Source organism: Lontra canadensis, unplaced genomic scaffold (assembly GCF_010015895.1).
Source record: "Lontra canadensis isolate GAN:19392208 unplaced genomic scaffold, GSC_riverotter_1.0 scaffold1, whole genome shotgun sequence".
In the NCBI taxonomy this organism is placed as follows: Eukaryota; Metazoa; Chordata; class Mammalia; order Carnivora; family Mustelidae; genus Lontra; species Lontra canadensis.
This window is the reverse complement of record NW_022630995.1, coordinates 71,880,471-71,904,465: the sequence shown is the minus strand read 5'-3', so window position 1 is coordinate 71,904,465 and position 23,995 is coordinate 71,880,471.

Here is a 23,995-nt window from a genome sequence, read left to right as displayed (position 1 = left end):
GAAAGTGACTTCGTGGTTGATGTAGTCTCCCAAGGGAGGACTGCGAGAGAAGTGAACAATTAGCCATTGTCTGTCAATAATGAAAGGAATTCTTGAAATTTCCTGCCTTTGAGGGCAAGACCTGCGGGGATCAGAGTAGTATCCAGAACTTCACCAGTGCATTCTCAACAGAAGTCCTTGCTAGCTATCATTTAACCATTCATTATCTGCAAACCAAATAACTATATCCCACTATTACCAAACTAATTGTATCCCCAACTCAACTTCCCCTTAACCAAATGCAAAAACATCCACAGCCACTCAACTATTCAAGAGGATGGAACGTTTTATAGAGAGGGAGTCAGAGTGGGAACTCAAGAGTTCTTAATCAACTACAGACAAATTCACTTCCTTTAAAAACATTTTAAAATGTATGACCATATGAACCTAGGGCCCTTCTGGAGCTCTGAATGGGACCTTGGCAAGTTTCATTATCCTCACAATAGACTCCTGTTTCAGATTCCAAGCTCCTAGAGGGCAGGACCTGCATCTTTTATCTCCATGCACCCAACTCCTTGCACAGTGCATAATGCAGTGCGGGTGCCTAAAAATCTTCATGGACAAATGGACTATAGTTATGGTGCATACAAGACAATGCTGGAAAGAGGAGGCAATTAAATCTTCTTGCCAAGATGTAGAGAAGGACCAAGTAAAGCTACCAAAATTTCTGAAATAAAATGATATTTAGGAGGAATATATTGGACATTTCCAGTTGATATTTTGGTTTTTTTTTTTGTTTTGTTTTTTGGTTTTTGGTTTTTGGGTTTTTTTGCTATCCTTTGTCTGATTTCTTCTTCATAAATTTGGGAGATGAGCCATTAGCTAAGTCTTGAGGAAGGCTATGTCTGTCTCTCACTACAAAAGCAAAAAAATCCAGCTATATGCTCCCCTATCTCTAGGAGACTGGCTTACAGGCATATAACCTAAACTTTGTTAATTAGAAATACCCATAAGGAGTCACATCTGGACTTAATGATGAGAATCCATCCATTTCAGTAGCAGTATTAGTATCTAGTGTCCAATGGCAGAGGGCCAGCCATGATATATGGTTTCCAAGATAAGCAGTAGTGGTGGTACTGGGACCAGAATTCACTGTCTAGCATCCTCTCTGGAGATGTAGAGCTATATGGAAATTTATTGAGCCTATATTCCTTTGTCTCCATGACAACACACACTACTGTTTTTTCCTTTGTCTCCTATGATAACACGCTCTCCTGTTGTCCATCTCTCTGACCATTTCTTCCCTGTCACCTTTGAAAATACTTTCTTATTTCATCAGCCTTTAAATGTTAGATCATCAAGATTCATCCTCAGGTCTTCCTCTTTGCTCACTTTATAACCATCCACTGGCAATGTCTTCCACATCTGCACCCTAATTCCAGGCACCATCACCTCTAACCTAGATTATTACATAACATTTTTCAGTCCTTCCACATCCACCCCTTATGTCTCCTAACCTCAACCCAGTTTCTGTAATCCAGCCTCTGATTTTAAATCAGAGTAGCCTTACCAAATGGCAATCAGATCAGCCCTCCATGTAAACCCCTCATTAGATTACCAGTTTTTTTAAGATAAATATAAAAATCCTTACTATAAGGGTACCTGGGTGGCTCAATGGGTTAAGCCTCTGCCTTTAGCTCAGGTCATGATCTCAGGGTCCTGGGATGGAGCCCCACATCGGGGTCTCTGCTCAGCAAGGAGCCTGCTCCTCCCTCTCTCTCTGCCTGCCTCTCTGCCTACTTGTGATCTCTTTCTCTCTCTCTGTCAAATAAAAAATAAAATCTTAAAAAAAAAATCCTTACTATAGTTTATAAGGTTCTGTATGGTCTTGCTCCTGCCTATCCTCCAAACATACAACATGATGCTTGTCTTTTCATGAAACCAACCCAGTTCCTCTTCTCCTGACCCTCCCATCTATTTCCTGTTCATTTTTCAAATTTCAGTTCAAGTATAATAGTCTAAGGAAAGGCCTCTCTGATCCAGACTAAGTCTGATCTCTGCATTAACCATTCTTATAGAACCAAATACCATTCCTTTACTAGACTTAACATTTGAAATTATACATTTAAGTATGTGATTAGGGGATTTGATATTTAAATCCCCAATTAAATGGTAAGAACTATGAGGAAAGGCCCCCATGTTTTTGCTTTTGTTTTTCACATCATGTTCCAAAGAGTGCATAGTCCTAACCCATAGAAGTCTACAATAAACATGTTGAAGGAACAAGTGAAAAAAGGTTCAATATTTAAAGAATGTAATACTAATCTACTATTAATAACCAATTCTCCCACTCCCCCCATGCTCAATACCTAGAAGCTGTCATTGACTATTCCTTTCCTTCATTCATTATTTAATCATCAAGTTTCATCATTTTTATTTGGGAATTTTCACTTTATGTTCAATTGTCCATGTGCTAGCACAAATATGTTTTGAAGTAAATTTTTATAACTGCTATTTTATATGCTTGAGGCTTTCCTTCTCATAATACATCCCACATACTGCTGAAAAATTTAGTATATGTCCTAATTATAAATACAGCATCCATTATATTATAATCTTATGGCGGTAAGTATAGAGTCTATCCGAGTTTTTTAGTATGTTAAAAGTTAGTTTCTTAACCTATTCATCTTAGTTCATCAGATCCTGCCATCAAGTTACCTAAATAACTGTATCTCAAATGTTCTCAATATAAAATATCACCTCTTACTAGGAAAGCCTGACCAGTTTCTAATTAGTATAATTTATAATTCCCATCTTTTCTTCTTTTGTCAAATTGCTCTCACTTCCTAGAATGGATTTATCTTGTATTTTTTGTTTTTTCGGGTTTTTTTGTTTGTTGTAAGTCTAGTCAGGTGAAAGAGTGGAAGTGGAGAAAAAACAAAGAAATCTGTAACTGGCTGCAATCAATTAATTGAAAATACCACTGCAGTCAAACCAGCCTGTCTTCATCTCGTTTTGACCGTAAAAGCTATCATATACATACAATTAAGACTTCACTCAGCCCAATCTATCATAACCTTCAAATGACAGAAAATTTAAATGAAAGCAATTCCGGTTTTTGCCATCTTCCACCAAGAGACAGGAAGGCAGAAGTAGGATAAAAGATACACATTACATTGCAAAATATGAAAAAACCCTCTCTATTTCCACTACTTCCAATATTATCCAAATCTTTCTCTCCCTCACTCCCAAGTTCCAATCCAAAACATTTTCTAAATTCAGCCCATAAATTGAATTTTTCCTCCCCAATCCTATCTAACTTGAATTTGTCTGCCTTTCCTCTGATATTGATTCCTAATAGGGCATTCATTTTATTATGAATCTCTTTGACTCTTCCACTTATCTGGATTGACATTGTGTGTTATGCTAGTATAAAGTGAAGTACAGAGACCCTGAATACTCTCATATGAACAATTTTTTTCTCTGCTCCAAAATACTATGCATCTATAAGAACAAGACTTAAGAATTATTTCTCCCATAAAAACTTCCCTAATGGTTTCATCATATACTTTATATACTTACATAATTAAGTTCCATATCACAAAATTTTTAGCTCTTAAGCACACACTCAGTGATTAAACTTTAAATTGGAAAATGTTTTTGGAGATTATCTAGTTTCATTCTTCCCTTTTGCACTCTATTTCTCAACCCTATTACAGATGTATGCCTTATAGCCTTCCAATAGATTAAAATAACTGGATGGTGAAGAATGGCTATTTACTGCTTTTGTATCTTCTTCAGCCCAATCCATAGTACTATGTACAAAATAAGCAAACACTGTATTAAAAAATTACAAGAGAGTCATGTGCCCAAATTCCTCAATTTCAAATAAGAAAATATACCCTGGACATAAGTGCTTTGTGCAAGATCACATATCTAGTGTGTAGTACTAGTAGTACTATTAGTAGCCAATGCAAAGTATTTAAATATATAATTTTTATATTCAAATATATTATCTTGTACTTAAAATATGATTTAGATGTACTTTTGGGGAAGATGGTGGAGTAGAAGGGCCCTAAGCTTACCTCATCTCTATATATGGATGGCACCACATCTCTGTAAATAATCCAGAAAATGAACAAAAGGTAGGGAAACCCTACCCGCTACAGGCAGAGAGAACCACTGCACAAATCTGGACTGAAGGCAAAAGTAGTTCATCCACAAAAGCCCAGTGCCAGCAACATACCCAGCAGACACCTCTAAAGTGTCAGGTTCTGGTAAATAGGAGACATTGCACTGCAGGGCACTACAGCACCTTTTCTTCATAAGTCCACCACTTTCAAGAGCAGGAGACATAGTGGATTTTCCTCTCACAAAGTAACAAACACAGTTCAACAAATGAACACACAGATATATCCAAAATGAAAAAGAGGACAAAAATCACAGCAAGAAACCTAAGCAATATGGAGATAATATGCTGATAAAGAATTTAAAGTAATGGTCATAAAGATACTCACTGGACTTGAGAAAAGGGTGGAGGACTTCAGTGAGAACCTTACTAAAGAGATAGAAAACATGAAAAGGAAGCAGAGATGAAGAACTCAGTAAAGGAAATTAAAAATATATCAGATAAAATAAACATTAGACTAGATGAAGCAAAAGAATGCATTAGTGACCTGGAGGACAGAGTCATGTAAAGCAATCAAGCTGAACAGGAGAGAGAAATAGTAACAACAACAACAATAATAATAGACTTAGGAAACTCAACGACACCATCAAGCATAATAACATCTGCATTACAGGGATCCCAGAAGAAGAGAGAGAAAAGGGGGCAGAAAATTTTTATTTGAAGAAATAACAGCTGAAATTTGCCTGAATCTAGGGAAGGAAAAAGAAGTCCAGATCCAGGAGGCACAGAGAGCCCCCAAAAAATCAACCCAAAGAGGTCCACACCAAGACATATAGTAAATAAATAAAATGGCAAAATGCAGTGATAAAGAGAGAATTTAAAAGTAGTGAGAGAAAATAGTTACCCACAAGGGAAACCCCATAAGGCTATCCCCTTATTTTTCAGAAGAAACTTTATAGGCCAGATGAGAGTAGCGCACTATATTCAAAGTCCTGAAAGGAAAAAAATAAAAATAAAAATCAAACCTGCAGCGAAGAATACCATTGAGTAAGGCTATCATTCAGAATAGAAGGAGAGATAAAGAGCATCTCAGACAAACAAAAGTTAAAGGAATTCATGATCATTAAACCAAGTCTATAAGAAATGTTAAAGGAGAATCTTTGACTATTAAGGAAAGACCATAAATAGAAGTAAAAAAAGTAAGAAACACAAAAGTAGTAAAATAAGTATACCTAGCTATAAAAATCAGTCAAGGAACTCACAAAATAAAAGGATTTAAAGTATGACCTAAAAGGTTGGAGAAAGAGGCATAAATAATGAGTTCAAACTTAAGCTACCATCAATTTAATATAGATTGCTATATGCATTACATGTTATATACAAACCTAAAGGTAACCACAAATCAAAAACCAGTACAAATAGGCAGAAACAAAGAGAAAAGAATCCAAGTATATCACAAAAGAAATCCAAGAAACCATGACAGAAGAAAGAAAGAGAAGAAAAGAACAGAAAAGAACTACAAAAACAACCATAAACCAAGTAACAAAATGTTGTTGAATGTAAATGGACTCAATGCTCAAATCAAAAGACAGCATGAGAGAATGCATTAAAAAAGCAAGACTCATTTATATGAAATATATATATATATATAAATTTATATGGAATAAATACAATATCTTGCATTTATATACAAGAGATTCATTTCAAACCTAAAGACACATACAGACTTAAAGTGAGAAGATTGAAAAGTATTTATCAATTTTTCATGCAAATAGAGGTGAAAAGAAAGCTGGGTTTGTAATATTTCTATCAGATAAAATAGACTTTAAAACAAAGACTGTAATAAGAGACAAAGAGGCTATCTAATCATAAAGGGAATAATCCAACAACAAGATATAACAATTGTAAATATTTATGCACACAACATAGGAGGGCCAAATATAAAAAGTACTTAATAAAAAATATAAAGAAAGTAATAAACAGTAATATAATAACAGTAGGGTACTTTAACACTCCTCTTACATCAATAAACAGATCATCCAAACAGAAAATCAATAAGGAAACAGTAGCTTTAATTTAAACATTGAACAAGATAGATCTAATAGGTATATTCAGAGCATTCCATCCTAAAATAGCAGAGTACACATTCTTTTCCATGCACATGGAACAGTCTCCAGAAGAAATGATATATTAGACCACAAAAAAAGTCTCAACAAATTCAAAAAATATCAAAGTCATACCTGCATCTTTTCCAACCACAATACTATGAAACTGGAAATAAACCACAAGAAAAAAATCTGGAAAGAATAAAAATTCATAGAGGTTAAATAACATGCTACTAAACAATGAATGGGTCAACCAAGAAATCAAAGAGGAAATAAAAAAATACATGGAAACAAATGAAAAGGAAAACACAAAGGTCCAAAATCTTTGGGATGCAACAAAAGCTGTTCTAAGAGAGAAATTTAGAGGCACTTGGGTGGCTCAGCTGCTTAAGCATCTGACTTAATTTTGGCTCAGGTTGTGATCTCAGGGTTGTGAGAGCCCCAGGTTGGGCTCTGTGCAGAGCAGAGGAGCCTGCTGAAGATTCTCTCTCTCCCTCTCCCTCTGCCCCTGCATATAAATAAATAAATAAATAAATAAATAAATAAATTTATAGCAATACAAGCCTACCTCAAGAAGCAAGAAAAATTCAAATAAACAACCTTAACCCTACACCTAAATGAGCTAGGTAAAGAAGAACAAACAAAACCCTAAACCACTAGAGGGAAGGAAATAATAAAGATCATAGCAAAAATATATGAAATAGAAACAAACAAACAAACAAAAGATTGTACAGATCAAGGAACCCAAGAGCTGGCCTTTGAAAAGATCAACAAATTTGATAAACCTTAGGCAGACTCATCAAAAAGAAAAACAGGGAGGGGTAGGAAGAGGACTCAAATAAAATCAGAAATGAAAGAGGATAAATAACAACCAACACTGCAGAAATAGAAAGGGTTTTAAGAGAATATTATGAAAATAACATGCCAACAAATTAGACAACCTAGAAAAAATTGATAAATTCCTAAAAATATGTAACTTCCCCAAACTTCATCAGAAAAGATAGAAAATTTGTACAGACCATTACCAGCAATGAAATCAAAGCAATGATCAAAAAATAATTTCTAACAGGGGTGTCTGGGTAGCTCAGTGGGTTAAAGCCTCTGCCTTTGGCTCAGGTCATAATCTCAGGGTCTTGGGATTGAGCCCCCCATTGAGCTCTCTGCTCAGTAGAGAGCCTGCTTCCCCCTTTCTCTCTGTGTGCCTCTTTGCCTAGTTGTGATCTCTGCCTGTCAAATAAATAAATAAAATCTTAAAAAATAATAATAATAATTCCTAACAAACAAAATTCCAGGACCAGACAGCTTCACAGGTGAATTCTACCAAATATTAAAGAAGAGCTAATACCTGTTCTTCTCAAACTTCCAAAAAATAGAAGAGGAAAGAAAGCTTCCAAATCATTCAATGAGGCAAGCATTACCCTGACATGAAAAACAGATAAAGACACTACAAAAAATGAGAACTACAGCCAATATTTCTGGTGAACATAGATGCAAAAATCTTCAACAAAGTATTAGCAAACTGAATCCAATGATACATTAAAAAAATATCATTCACCAGGACTTATTCAAAGGATACAAGAGTAGTTCAATATTTGCAAACCAATCAACATAATACATCACCTCAACAAGAGAAAGGATAAAAATCATATAATCAAAAAAATGTATCACAATAGATACAGAAAAGGCATTTGACAAAGTACAATATCCATTCATGACAAAAACCATCAACAAGATAGATATAGAGAGAACATACCTAAACATAATAAAGGCTATATATAGCTAATATTATTCCCAATGGAAAAAAAATAGTGAATGCTTTCCCCCTGAGATCAGGAACAAAAACAAGGATATCCACTCTCACCATTTCTATTCAACATATACCTAAGTCCTAGTCACAGCAATCAGACAACAAAAAGAAATAGAAGGAATCCAAATCCGTAAGGAAAAAGTAAGTCTTAAACTACTTGCCGATGACATGATACTATATATTAAAAACCCTTTAGACTCCACCAAAAATCTCCTAGAACTGATAAATGAATTCAGTAAAAGTGCAGGATACAAAAACAATGCAAAGAAACCCATTGCATTTCTATATACTAATAATGAAGTAAGAGAAAGAAAAATTAAGAAAGCAATCCCATTTACAATTTCACCACAAACAATAAAATACCTAAGAATAAACTTAACCAAGGAGGTGAAAGACCTGTACTCTGAAAACTATAAAATTGAAAGAAATTGAAGATGACACAAAAACATGGAAAGATATTCCACACTCGTGGATTAGAAAAACAAATATTGCTAAATGTCCATAATACCCAAAGCAGTCTACACATTTAATGCAATCCCTATTAAAATACCCAAAGCATTTTTCACAGACCTAGAACAAATAATCCTTAAATTTGTATGGAACCACAAAAGACCCCGAATAGCCAAAGCCATCTTGAAAAAGAAAAACAAAGCTGGATGATTTCAGATTTAAAGTTAGATTACAAAGCTGTAGTAATCAAAACAGTAGAATACTGTACAAAAGTAGACAATTACATCTATGGAACAGAATACAAAACACAGACACAAAACTACAATTAAATGGTCAATTAATCTTTGACAAAGAGGCAAGAATATGCAATAGAAAAAAGACAGTCTCTTCAATAAATGGTGTCAGGAAAACTGGACACCAACATGCAAAAGAATGAAACTGGACCACTTTCTCACACCACACACAAAAATAAACTCAAAATTGATTAAGGAACTAACTGTGAGACCTGAACCATAAAATAGAAGACAGCATGGGATCTCTGACATCAGCCATAACACCTTTATTTTAGTTATGTCTCCTGAGGTAAGGGAATAAATTATTGAAAGTGCATCAGAATAAAAAGCTTCTGCACAAAGACCCAATGAACAAAACTAAAAGACAACCTACAGAATGGGAGAAGACATTTGCAAATGATATATCTGACAATAGGTTAGTATCCAAAATATTTATACACAGAACTGATACAACTCAACACCCCAAAAACAAATAACCCGATTTAAAAACGGGCAGAAGACATGAACAGACAGTTTTCCAAAGAAGATATCCAAATAACCAACACACATATGGAAAGATATTCATTATCATTCACTGTCAGGGAAATGCAAATCAAAACTACCATGAAATAGGATGTCACACCTGTCAGAATGGCTAAAATCAAAAACACAAGAAACAAGCTTTGGCAAAAATGTAGAGAAAAAGGAACCCTCGTGCACTGTTGGTGGGAATGGGAACTGGTACAATATGGAGGTTCCTCATAAAGCTAAAAATAGAACTACCTTATGGTCCAGTAATCATATATACTGAGTATTAATGCAAAGAATACAAAAACACTAATTCAAAGAGACACATGCACCCCTATGTTTATAACAGCATTAGTTATAGTAACCAAACTAAGGAAGCATCCCTAGTGTCCATCAGTAGATGAATGAATAAAGAAGTGGTATATGTATACAATGGAATATTATTCAGTCGTAAAAAATAAAATCTTGACATTTGCAGCATGGATGAAGCTAGTGAGTATAATGTTAAGCAAAATAAGTCAGTCAGAGAAAGACAAATACATGATTTCACTCATATGTGGAATTTAAGAAACAAAAAAATGAACAAAGGAAAAAAAGGAGATAAACCAAAAAAAGACTCTTAACTATAGAGAACAAACATATGGTTACCAGAGCGGAAGTTGGTTTTGGGATGGATGAAATAGGTGTAGGGGATTAAGAGTACACTTATCTCAATGAGCACTGACTAATATATGAAATTGGTGAATCACTATATTGTACAGCTGAATCCAATTTAACACTGTATGTTAACTAACTAGCATTAAAATAAAAAACTTAATGTTGAAAAAAAGAAATAGGTGAAGGAGATTAAGAGTATACTTACCAAGATGAGCACTGAGTAGTGTGTGGAATTGTTGAATCACTTTTTGTTACACATGAAACTAATATAATACTACATGTCAACTATACTGAAATTAAAATTAAAAATATATATGATATAAAGTACTTAAATACATGATTTTTAAAATAATCATGTATAATATGATTTCTCTGATATGAGGAATTTGAGAGGCGGAGCAGGGGGTCATAGGGGTAGGAAGGGAAAAAAAATGAAACAAGATGGGATTGGGAGGGAGACAAACCATAAGAGACTCTTAATCTCACAAAACAAACTGAGGGTTCCTAGGGGGTGGATGTAGGGATAGGGTGACTGGGTTATGGACATTGGGGAGGGTATGGGCTATGGTGAGTGTTGAAATATGTAAGCCTGATGATTCATAGACCTGTACCCCTGGGGCAAATAATACATTATATGTTAATAACAAATAAAATAAAAATGAAATAAAATAAAATAAAATAAAATAAAACAATCATGTAAAATATAAACTATTAAGAAAGGGAAAAATAAATGTCTATTCAAGATAAAAGTTTTAGGGCATATGCCTGGCAATCCTGCAGATCTATCTCTTACTTCACAGTGTTTGGATGGAATAGACCCAGGGATGCCTCTTCTTGCAGCTTCAGACCACCCTCCAGTTTCTTTTCCCATTGCAACCTTCAGAAACATCTCAGCCATCCCTGGTTCTGAGAGCAGCCAACAACGCTATTGGAGCTTAGCTTCTTCCCACATTCCTCAGAAGTACTCCACCCAGGTGAAGACCACAGTCAACCACTTGGTCAACATTTATCTGCCGGCCTCCTACACTCACCTCTCTCTGGGCTTCCACTGTGACAGGGTGGCTCTAGAGGGTATGGGCCACTTTTCAGTGACTTCCCTGAGGAAAAGCTCCAGGGCATCAGTGTCTCCCCAGGACACAAAACCAGCAGTCTGCACCCTGCCCAAGATAAGCAGAAGCTGTCCCAGGATGAGTGAGGAATGAGTGCCATGGAAGTGAGCATGAGTGCCACAGAAGCTATCACAGTACTGGAGAAGGCCCTGAACAGGACATTTTGTATCTGCATGCCCAGAGTTCCAGACCTGCATGTCTGTGACTTCCTGGAGAACCGTTTCCTGGATGAAGAGATGAAACTTATCAAGAAGATGGCAACCACCTGACTAACCTCCCAAGCTGGTTGGACTCCAGGCTGGGCTAGGCAAGTATCCCTTGGAAAAAAAAAGTTCATCTTCAAGCACAGTTAGGGGCTTCCAGAGCCCATAGGCCTTCATGCCAGGGTTTCTGCTTACGCCTCTCCCTGAAGCCAATGGGCAGCATTTTAACCACCCTAAGCCCTTTCCTAAGCCAGAAACCAAATGGAAACAACAAAGCTTTTTGCAAAAGAAAAAAAAAAAAGAGAGAGAGAGAGAGAGAGAAAAGAGAAAAGAAAAGAAGAGAGAAAAGAAAAAAGAAAAGGAAAGATAAAAGAAAAAAGGGGTGCAGCAAAGAAAAAATAATAGTTTTATCTGAAGGGTAAGGAAAGATTAAAATAAAGGGGGAAGGGAGTAGACGGAGCATCAAAGGTAATGGTATTCTTGCATGAATGATGGGTTCATGGGAGTGCATTGTACTGGTGTTCTTTAAGCCCTCTGATTATTTTTGTAATAAAAGCTTTCTATTGAATTTTAACTTATATAGAGAAAACTGCATAAATATTAAGTGAACAGCTTAGTGAATTATCATGAAGTGAACATATCTATATAACCAGCACTCATTTTTGGATACAGAAATTTATAAGAACCCAAAATCTTCCTTGTGCTGCTTTCCAGACATCACCCTCCGGAGGTAAACACAATGGGGACTACAAACAGTACAGATTAGTGTTGTCTGTTGCTGAAATTCACACGCATGGGAATTATGTATTAAGTAGTTTTTTGTCTGTTTTTTTTTTCACACATATGTCTGTAAGATCTAGCCATGTTGCTATTTATAATACCTGTTTGTTCATTCTGATTTTTGAATAATCTAAAAATGTTGTAATTTATCCTATTGCAATATTGTTACAATATTCTATTCTATTGTTGATAAACATGTATTTCTTCCAATGTTTGGCTTTTATAAATAGTGCTGCCATAAACATTTCCATTCACACAAAAGTACATATTTCTGATAGAAATATACCTGAGCAAAGGCAAATACCTTGCTGGTTCATAGCATAAATACATATTTAGCTTTAATAAATATTAGGGAAAGTTTTATGAAGTAATTACACGAATTTACATTCCTACACCAGTATATAAGAATTCTAATTACTCAACATCATCACTAATACTTGCACTTGCCATTATCAATTTTTTTATTTTAGTCTTTCTAGTGTATGTCTTACACATATTTTTTAAATGTTTTGTATGTAGTCAAAATTTAACAAAATTTAATTAAAAATTCTCATAATTTAAGAATTTGCTTAATTCTTAATTCACCAAGGGGCACCTGGGTGGCTCAGTGGGTTGGGCTGCTGCCTTAGACTCAGGTCATGATCCCAGGACTCTGGGATAGAGCCCCACATCAGGCTCTCTGCTCAGCAGGAAGCCTACTCCTCCGCGCCCCCCTCCCCCCGCTCTCTCTGCCTGCCTCTCTGCCTGCTTATGATCTCTGTCTGTCAAATAAATAAATAAAATCTTTAAAAAAAAAAAAAAGAATTTGCTTTTAATTTAATTTCTTGTATCAAGAAAACGTAAACTTCTGCTATCATGTTATATAAACAATTGATGAGTTGATTGATAGGCATTAGTGTAAACATAGATAATGATAGCCATTAAAGAGATAGATTAGCATAATAGTTAAGATCTAAATTCTGAACATAGACCATCTGAATTAAATCTTGGATCCCCCACTTAGAAGCTATGTAATCTTGGGCAAGTTACTTAAATATGTTTGCTTTAGATTCCCTCATCTACAAAATGCCAATAACAATGGTATATATTTCATAGAACTGTTAGGATTAAATAAGCTACTATAAAAAATAGTAAAAGTAGTGAAGAATACAGCAAGCAGTAAATACATATTAGTTGTTTTTATAATAGCCAAGCCTACATGAGATTACTTATATATATACATAGTTTTACATAGTCATTATTTAAACTTGTGTGAAATAAGGAGAAATTGTCCTCCCCCATTCCAGTTACACACCTAGAAAAGGCATCCCATGTAGAAGGAAGGAAGGAAGGAGGGAAGGAAGGAAGGAAGGAAGGGGAGGAAGGATATAGGATAATAAAAATACAATTACTCCCAACTTCTACTTAGACCTACCCTAAATTCTTTAGCAAATTTTTTTTAAAAATCATAGAATACATTGAAATCAACTTGTCTAAACTCCTCAATTTCAAATAAGGAAAATGAAACCTGGAAATGTTAAGCACTTTGTGCAAGATCACATATCTAATTAGCAACAAATATAAAGCCCAGTGACCCTCATCTCAGTGCTTAGATATTTCTTCAATAAAGCCTCTCCATCTGTAGCAAAATTTAAGATGCTAAATCAATCAGTATCCACAGATCAGCATCAGAATAATTAAATACATTCAAAACTACTTGGGAAGGAAGGTAAAAAGTTAATATTAATTGAAAATGTACTCACATTATATCATTAAAACCCAAACTTATCTACTTCAAAATATCAAATAATTTATGTTATTTACTTAGTACATAAAGGCAAATTTATGTCATTGCATTGAATTAATATAAAAATCGATCACAGTGCTCAATACAGAAATACTAACAGATTTGAATTTCCCTGATGGCTAATGATGATGAACACTTTTTTTCATGTGTCTATTAACCATTTGTATGTCTTCTTTGGAGAAGTGTCTACTGTGGAGAGAGCCAAGATGCCCTTCAACAGATGAATGGATAAAGAAATATTGTCTATATATATATAATGGAATATTAGGCCTCCATCAGAAAGGATGGGACTGGGGGAGATTATGCTGAGTGAAATAAGTCAAGCAGAGAGACCCGATTATCATATGGTTTCACTGACTTGTGGAGAATAAAGAATAACATGGAAGACATTAGGAGAAGGAAAGGATAAGTGAATTGGGGGAAATCAGAGGCAGAGATGAACCATGAGAGACTGTGGACTCTGAGAAGTAAACAGAGGGTTTTAGAGGGGAGGGGGTGAGAGATTAGGTGAGCCTGGTGGTGGGTATTAAGGAGGGCATGTATTGCATGGAGCACTGGGCGTGGTATATAAACAATGAATCTTGGAACACTGAAAAAATTAAATTAAATAAATATATATGTATGTGTGTGTGTGTGTGTATATATATATATATATATATATATATATATGGGCAGTTGCCTTTCACAGAAAAAAAAATACTAACAGATTTGCAAAACTTTGTATATTTCCAAAACTAATTGATATCTCTCAAAGATAATACTTATTATCTGAAGATAATACTTATTCCATATTATTTTCAAGTACTTATATTTACATTTACTGAGATCGCAATTGAACTCATATTAAACATAAAAATCATTGAGTTTTATTCTTTTGAATTTAATAGAAGATACTTTATTGCAAAATGCTTTGTTGTTATGGAGTATTTCTTTTTAACAGAGTGAAATTAGGTTTGCAAATATAAAAGCTAGATATTAGCAAAGTCAAGATCTCCCTATAGTTCAAATATTTTGTTTTATATTGACCAAGTTATGAATCAATTAATAGGCATGTAGTTTATTTAGACAACTTTGTCTTCATCTCTGAACTATAAACCATAAACAAATACACACCAAAGCCATCCTTAGGAACAAAGATTTCAGTAGGATCTCAAGTTTCATGCTTTATCCTCAGGACCTCTGTCTTATTTAAATATATTTCATCTTTTATCTCCATAGCTCTTATCATCTGGCTCATTTTACCCACCCATGAAGTTTACTGAGATAGAACACGATTCTTTCCATAGCTCAAATGCTATGAAGACAAACTGCCAATCTCTCCATTAGTAAAGATTCTGGTTTTTAAGGAAGTACTCATGAAACAAGAGCCTGGCACATGGTAAGCATTTAATTTGCTGAGGGAATGACTACATGAACTACATAGTAGCTACATTAACTATATATTCTTTCTTTTTTTACCAACATTTTATGAAACTTTTGAAACCTCCAATAAAGTTAAAAGAATTTGTATGGTATTCACCTATATATTTACCATCTAGGATCTACAATTGTTCACATTTTTTTTAAATTGCCTCATCCTATATCTATCTAGCTATTCCATTAATCGAGCTTATTTTTTGATGCATTTCAAAGTAAGTTGTAGATACTAATATCCAACACCCTAAAACCTTTCAATATTTTTTTTGAAGTTAAAATGTTAAGTGACATATAGAAACCTTACATTTAGCATTTGAAATGTTGTGAGAAACGCATCCTCCCAAGTAACCAAACCATCAATACTGCTAATTCCCTTGTGCTACTCTCCAGTCAAATTATCTTAGGTAATTTATCTGACAATGTTTACATATCCTATCTACATAAAGGCAACTATTGTTCTGACTTCTTTACCATAAGTTAGTTTTACCTAACATAAAACTTCATATAAATGGAATAGTGCTGTATTCACAATATATGCAAAAGTATATAACACAAAGTCAGGTACATAGTACACACTCAACAAATATCTTCTTGAACTGCTTTTCAGAGTTATACATAATTGGTTTCTTTTTTTTTTCTCTCATAATCTTTACTTCTGAAATTTCATCCAATTTTATAGCTCCAATTTTCATCGCCAGTTCTCATATCTCCCCTAAGTTCTAGTTCTATGTTCCCAAAACATTGCTACACATCAAATCCATATTTGATAGTAAAATACACCATGTCTCCATACTCAATGTGTCTAAAATCAAACTCACCCATTTCATTTCTAATGGAAGTACAGCACACCCAAGTAATTCCTAAACTTTAACTCCTCCATCTTCTTCTTCAGACATTTGCTTGTCAAATCGAATAAACTCTAATGACATATAGTTATATTTTATTTCCCTTCCCTCCTTCATTCCAAATGCCAATAACCTCTTTCAGAGGTAATGACTTACCTCTTAACTGTAGTATTGAAATGGCACTCCAACAAATTCCCTTGTTTCTGTCTTTCTTATTTTTAATCCATTTCACATTTGCCCGTGATAAATCTCCTTGAAACATTGCTAAACTCATTTTACTCATCCCTTAAAACCTTCCATGACTTCTCGTTGCCTCTTGAGTAAATTCAAATTACTTTATCCCCCATTCAAATTCTCCTCCCTCTAGCCACACCCAATCCTTGCAATTTCATTTCCTGTTACTTTTTTAAATCCTAGTCAAAAAACATCAGAAGCTATTGCCCATCAATGACCTAACACTTCCACCATTACTTTGTAACTACTAATATTGGACCTTGTGCCAGGAATGCCTCTCCTCTCAACTCACATCCAATTTCTATTTTTCAGCCAAGGTCACAAATCTTTCCATGAAATATTAACTGAACAATCTCATTTTTCTCTTACCCAAGTAGTACTATGTTTACACATGGACTATGGCACTTATCCTTTCTTGTTATGTAATAGATTTTTATGCTATTCATTAAGTAGTAAGGTGGGCCAGTTCAGTAAATCTCTATGTGCTCTAGAGTCACACAGACAGAGGTCCACATCTTAACCCAGCTAATCACTATGTAAGTGACCTCAGGCAAAGTAGTTAATCTCACACATATTATCTGTAAAAGCAGGGACAAAATTAACTTCACCTATTATTGTAAAAATTTGTTATGCATATAAAGTGTCTGTTACATTGACATTCAAAGAGTAGCAGGTATTTGCTCAAGCTTCATATATGCCAGAAGATTTCACAAATTAATCTTTTTTTAAATTTAATTTAATTTTATTTTTTATAAACATATAATATATTTTTATCCCTAGGGATACAGGTCTGTGAATCGCCAGGTTTACACACTTCACAGCACTCACTTTTTTTTTTTTTAAGATTTTATTTATTTATTTGACAGAGAGAGAGATCACAAGTAGGCAGATAGGCGGCAGAGAGAGAGGAGGAAGCAGGCTCGCCACAGAGCAGACAGCCCGATGTGGGGCTCGATCCCAGGACCCTGAGATCATGACCCAAGCCAAAGGCAGAGGCTTAACCCACTGAGCCAGCCAGGTGCCCTCACAAATTAATCTTATTCAATGTTTACAGTAATGCCATTAATGTCATTTAGCATTTGAAGAAGTTGAGGACTTGGTCACATGTATGGTGAGTGGCAGAGAAACTGTGGGCTCTTTATTCATGTTTATACTCTTAACATATATATTCTTAACATGCAATATGCCATGTACATACAAGGTGCTCAGTTAACACACACAAGAAAATAGTGAGTGAATGATTCAAATTTTTGAGAAACAAACAAAAAAATATTTACTGGCCAAAACCAAAGAAGAAGGTAGCTATACTAATAAATCAATCATAGTTAATATTCTATGTTACATTTCTTCATGATGTGAAAAAAAAGTAATCAGAACACCTAATTACAAATTATTCTGAATTTGGAAGTCATCCTGAGGAAAGAGGAAGAAAATAGCAAAATAATACCCTGCTGCAGACGAAGTAAACTTAATTTATCTTAGGTAAAATAATCCAAAATACCTGGAAGGTGGTAATGACCAAAAAAAAATTTTTAAAATACCTGAGAAAGAATGGATAGCAAATGATATATGAGCTTGCATTACAATACAGAAACAGAAAGATGAAAGAGAAAGAAAGCGCCTAATGTAATTTTGTTGTAAGCTCGGAGGAATCATGATACTGAACAGAATTTCACCTGGAAAGCTCTGGTCAGTTCTGAATATCACAGTGTGTAATAGTTGTAAAACACTGGAGGCACTTCCAAGGAAAGCAATAAAAGTGAGACCAAGAATAGTTGGATGTGGGCTAAATCTACACCATGCTTCTGTGAGCAAGTGGACTGTAAAATTCAGTACCAACCATTTATTTCCACTAACACAGCAGCAAAGAACAGATTGGCCAGAAGAATCAAACAATTTTGCAAGTGTCTACATCTGTGTGTGCAAACTTATGAAGGCTCTGAAAAATTAGTATATAATCCCGTTTCAGAACTTAAAATCTAAAGAAAATGAGCAACTTTCCAGTTCTCTCTAGACATAGGACAAGTAAACACAGATAAATATTTCTGATGAAAGTTCAACCTACTACAAGGAGTGAGCTAATCAGGCAAAATTAACACAAACAAGGAGAAAATGAAGGGCATGCTAGAGAAGAGATACAGGACCTTCATGGTTAAGAGACTGGGTTCTCTAAGTATACGCCTTGGTTCAAATCCCATTTCTACTAAGTACTTAGCTGTGCTAACCTCAGGCAAATTATTCAATTTCACTGGACCTCAGTTTATGCAAACAAGCCTAATTACAGTACTTCCCACAAAGAGAGGTAATAAAAATTAAATGAACTGATACAGCCAGTGTATTTCAAACAGCATCCAACACACAATTTACATTCATTAAGTGTGAGTTATATTATTTTTAAAGAGCAGATCTGAAGAGGAGAAGTCAGTTGGAGGAAATCAGAGGGGGAGACAAATCATGAGAGACTGTGGTCTCTGAGAAACAAACTAAGAGCTTGGGGGGCGGGGGGTGGGTGAGCCTGGTGGTGGGTATTAAGGAGGGCACATATTGCATGGAACACAGGGTGTGGTGCATAAACAATGAATTTTGGAACACACACACAAAAATTAATTTAATTATTTTTTTTAAAAAAGAGCAGGTCTGAAATCAAATGATAAAGGAAAGTGAAGATTGAAGAAAATTTCCAAAACTTATAGTCAGAAATTCTGGGTTCAAATTGGGAGTCACAGCAGCCACATGTAGAGGAATGACAGTGGACTATTTCCTTACACGACACAAAAATGGACTCAAAATGGATAAAAGAGCTAAATGTGAGACAGGAATCCATCAAAATCCTGGAAGAGAACACAGGCAGTAATGTCTGTGACCTTGACCACAGCAACTTCTTGCTAGACACATCTCCAAAGGCAAGGGAAACAACAAAAAAAAAAAAAAAAATGAACTATAGGGACTTCATCAAGATAAAAAGCTTTCACACAGCAAAGGAAACAGTTGAGAAAACTAAAAGACAACCAACAGAAGGGGGAGAAGAAATTTGCAAATGACATATCAGATAAAGGGCTCGTATACAAAGATCTATATAGAACTTGTCAAACCCAACACCCAAAGAACAAATCATCCAATCAAGAAATGGGCAGAAGACACAAACAGACATTTCTCCGAAGGAGACATCCAAATGGCCAACACATGAAAAACTGCTCAACATCCCTCAGCATCAGGGAAATACAAATCAAAACCACAATGAGATATCACCTCACACCTGCCAGAATGGCTAAAATCAACAAGTCAGGAAACAGCAGATGTTGGCAAGGATGTGGAGAAAGAGGAACCCTCCTATACTGTTGGTGGAATGCAAGCTGGTGCAGTCACTCTGGAAAAACAGTATGGAAATTCTTCAAAAAGTTGAAAATAGAGCTACCCCATGACCTGCCAATTGCACTACTGGGTATTTACCCCAAAGATACAAACATGGTGATCCAAAAGGTCACCTGTAACCTAACACTGGGATGCCAAACTATGGAAAGAGCTCAGATGCCCATCAACTGATGAATGGATAAATGAGATGTGGTATATATATACAATGGAATGCTACTTAGCCATCAAAAAAATAAATCTTGCCATTTGCAAGGACATGGATGGAACTAGAGGGTATTATGCTAAGCAAAATAAGTCAGAGAAAGACAGTTATCATATGATCTCACTGATATGAGGAATTTAAGAAAAAAGACAGAGGATCATAAGGGAATAGAGGAAAAAATACAAGAAGATGAAATCAGACAGGGAGAAAAACCATAAGAGATAATCATAGGAAACAAACTGAAGGTTGCTGGAGGGGACAGAGGTCGGGGGATGGGGTAACTGGGTGATAGACATTAAGGAGGGCATATAATGTAATGAGCACTGTGTATTATGTAAGACTGATCAATCACTGACCTCTACATACATTATGTTAATAAATTGAATTTAAATTAAAAAATGGAAAAAATGAAGTCATAGAAGTGATTTGGTGTGATGTGATTTATAAAATGTTCTAGCTCCCTGTGCCTCAGTTTCTTTAGATATGATAATATTTCTTTCCTTATATCAAATGATCTCTATGCTGATCAAAGTATATAAAAGAAGGAAGTCTATAAAAATTTGTTAGTGTTATTTATTATTATTATCAGAACATGTCAGGGTTCAAGGAGATTAATAGATATTCAGTAAATGTTGATGTTAGATGAATATTATAATAAATAAATTTCTTTGAGACATTTATTCAGAAAATAAAAAAGGAGGAAAGAATTCAGATAGCCAACATAAAAAATGTTCCATTTGGGGACTTAACTTACTGATTGGTGTATTTTGTTTTAATTTTCCAGATAATTATCTCAAATTTTATTTTTGCATATATATATAATCAAAAGATTTTATTTTATTAATTTTTTTACCAATATGTAAGAAAATTTATTATTTTAATGGGGAACTTGGGACTAGTTTTTTCTTCCAGGTTTTTCATTCCAGTTTGTAAACATACAGTATAATATTAGTTTTATGTATAGAATTAAGTGAGTCAACACTTAACATACCACACCTGGTGCTCATCACTAGGGCCCTCCTTAATCCCCATCACCCATTTAGCCTCCCCCCCTCAACTTCCCCTTTGATAACCATCAATTTGTTACCTAGAGTTGTTAAGAGTTGTTAAGGTTTTTCCCCTTTTTTTCCCTCCCTGTTCATTTTGCTTCTTATATTGCATAGATGAGTGAAGTTATATGGTATTTGTCCTCTGATTGACTTATTTCATTTAGCCTAATACTCCCTAGCTCCATCCACATCACTGCGAACTGCAAGATTTCATCCTTTTTGATGGCTGAGTAATATTCCATTGTATATACACACCACAACTTCTTTACCCATTCATCAGTCAGTGGGCATTTGGGGTCTTTCCATAATTTGGCTTTTGATAATGCTGCTTTAAACAATGGGGTGCATGTATCTCTTCGAGTTAGTATCTTTGTATCCTTTGGGTAAATGCCTAGTAGTGCAATTGTCAGATCACAAGGTAGATCTATTTTTAACATATCAAAGGCTTTTATATAAAATATTTTAAAGTTAAGTCATTTTCTCATTAGAAAAAGCAAACTACATGTAGAGCTATTAAATTTAAATTATAGCCAATATATATGTCCAACTACCGGATCTTAGTTTTCAGCCATTTCAGAGGTGAGATCAATGGATAACATCCAAAAGGTATTTAAGTCAACAGATTTAATTTGTTACCCCACAGACATTTTCTGGAACTAATTTCAAGGAGCAAAATGGACTAATTTTAAAAGAAGCATCTGTGCTATAAAACATTAAAAACAAAAAGGACACTTTTTGAGATACAGCAAAAGATTTTTGAAATAAAGTCACAACTTGCTTCCCCAAAAACATACCAAATACACAGAAATTATGTCTCTAAGAACAGACTAAAGATGTGAGAAGGTTAAAGGACCTATATAAATCCACAGTGGATGTGTTCTGAGGGCAGCTGTGGGAAAAAGAAAAGCAAGAATATATGAGGAAAGGACCTTCTTTAGGACTAAATTACATGTGTGGTGATCTAATACTTCAGCTGGTAATTAATAACCATTCATCAATCAACTTCATAAAACAGACATGAAGTCTCATTCTTTAAGAACTACTTACTTTGAAATTATCATTTCTTTTCAAAATTCCAGTCTCTATCACTTTTCTTTGTAATAGGAACCATTTATTTCTTTTCTAATTGTTGACCCTAATATTAAGATAGAAAAAGATCTGTTAAACCTAGCTTATTTCTATACAGAGCACCAAAGAGATATTTTATGGAATACCCAATTCCTTTCTTCATGGCATTAAAGTTATTAACTATTAAAAACAATAATAACACTGAAAACATTTGTTGACTATCTTTACACCAAATGTGGTACAGCTTTCAACAGTTATGTGGCATTTTTATATTTATTAGTGCATTTGACTTTTGTAACAATCCTATATAACAAACAGATATCATTATCCCCATTTTAGATTTGAAGAATCTCCACAGCCAGCACCATACTTGATAATAAAACTATAATAGCATACCATTAAAGTCAAGAATAAAAGAAGAATGCCTCTTTTGTCATTCTTACATAGCATTGTTCTGAAATTTCTAGGTAATGAGGTATAGACTCTACAAAGAAGAAAAAATTATTTTATTTGCATGTGACTCTATTGCTCAACATAGAAAATTCAGTGAAATGGACTAACAAAAAACCTGAACAAAAAAGAAAAAGAAAAAAAAAAACAATATAGTATTTGTGTTTTGCTGCAAATGATGAAACAACTGTAATAATCATGGTTTAAATGTGCCTAGATTATTTTCTCATATAAGAAGTATGGAGGTAGACAGCAATTCTACAAAACCATTAGGGAGTCAGCTTTTTGGGGCTTTCTACTCTACCATCACTATGGAATATCTTCATGGCTCTTGGATCTAGTTGTCACTGCATTCCAGCCAGAAAGGAGAAGGGAGAAAAAAAATAAAAAAGATGTACACATTTCCTTTAAGAACTACTGTGCAGAAGTCACACAGAATATATCTCCTAATATGCCATTGGCCACAACTTACTCTTACGGCTATAACTAATGGCAAAGGAGGTTGAGAAATATCTTTATTCAAGGTGACCATGTGTCCAACTAAAAATCAAGAATTCTATTAAGGAAGGGGAGAATGCATTCTGGGCATCAACTCAAAGTCATTGTCCACAGTACAGTTCAAAATACCCATAATAAAAAAAAAGAATTATGAAGGAATGAAGTTAATAAAAATTGTATTAAAATTATAAAACTTCACTGAAATTTTTTTTAAAATATGTTGTAAATAAACAAAAATAAATATTGTCTTTCTGGATTGGAAGATTCCATAACATAAATATCTGAACTCTCCCCAGATTCAACAATAAGCAGTACATAAATAAAATGAAATCTTAAAGAAACTGTTTAGACATTAAGAAAATGACTCTGAAGTGTTAGAAAATAAATGGGTGAAAATTGGTGAGAAATTTTAGGCGGGGAAAGGAAGAGAGCTGCTAACTTACTGCGTCATATATTAAAGTATACCATAAAGTTAAATAATTAGAGCAAAGGGAGATGACATAGGAATGAAAAAAGGTAACAATGAACAGAATCTTAAAGCTAAATTTTATAAAAATTTAGGAAGTGACAAAAATTGATGATAAGGATACATGATAAAGCAGCACATGACAAAAATAAAAATAAAATCAAAGCCCCAAATATCTAATCTTAGTTCTTAATCATTTACTTCACCTACTAAAATGGCCCTTATCTCTTCCCTTCTCAGCAATACGTTTATGTCATGAAAGTTATAAATTCTATGACTATGACCTCAGGTTCTGAAACCAGAAAAAGCCCAGGTTTAAATTTTGCCTCTACCACAAGTTGATTGAATAACCTAGAGAAAAGTCCTTTCCTTCTCTAAGTTTCAGTGTAATAAAGGATTTACCTTGCCCAGCTTCTAGAAGTTACCTTGTGAGATCTCCTGCCTGGTAAGAGTGTCTTGGCTTACCTGGAAATTTGGGGCCATGCCAAATAATCTGTTAACTACCTGATTTATGGTGGGTGCCTTGGGCCATGCAGTATCAGCTTGGCCTCTCGAGGGACTGGAAAGTAAGGTCAGCCATGTGGTAGTCA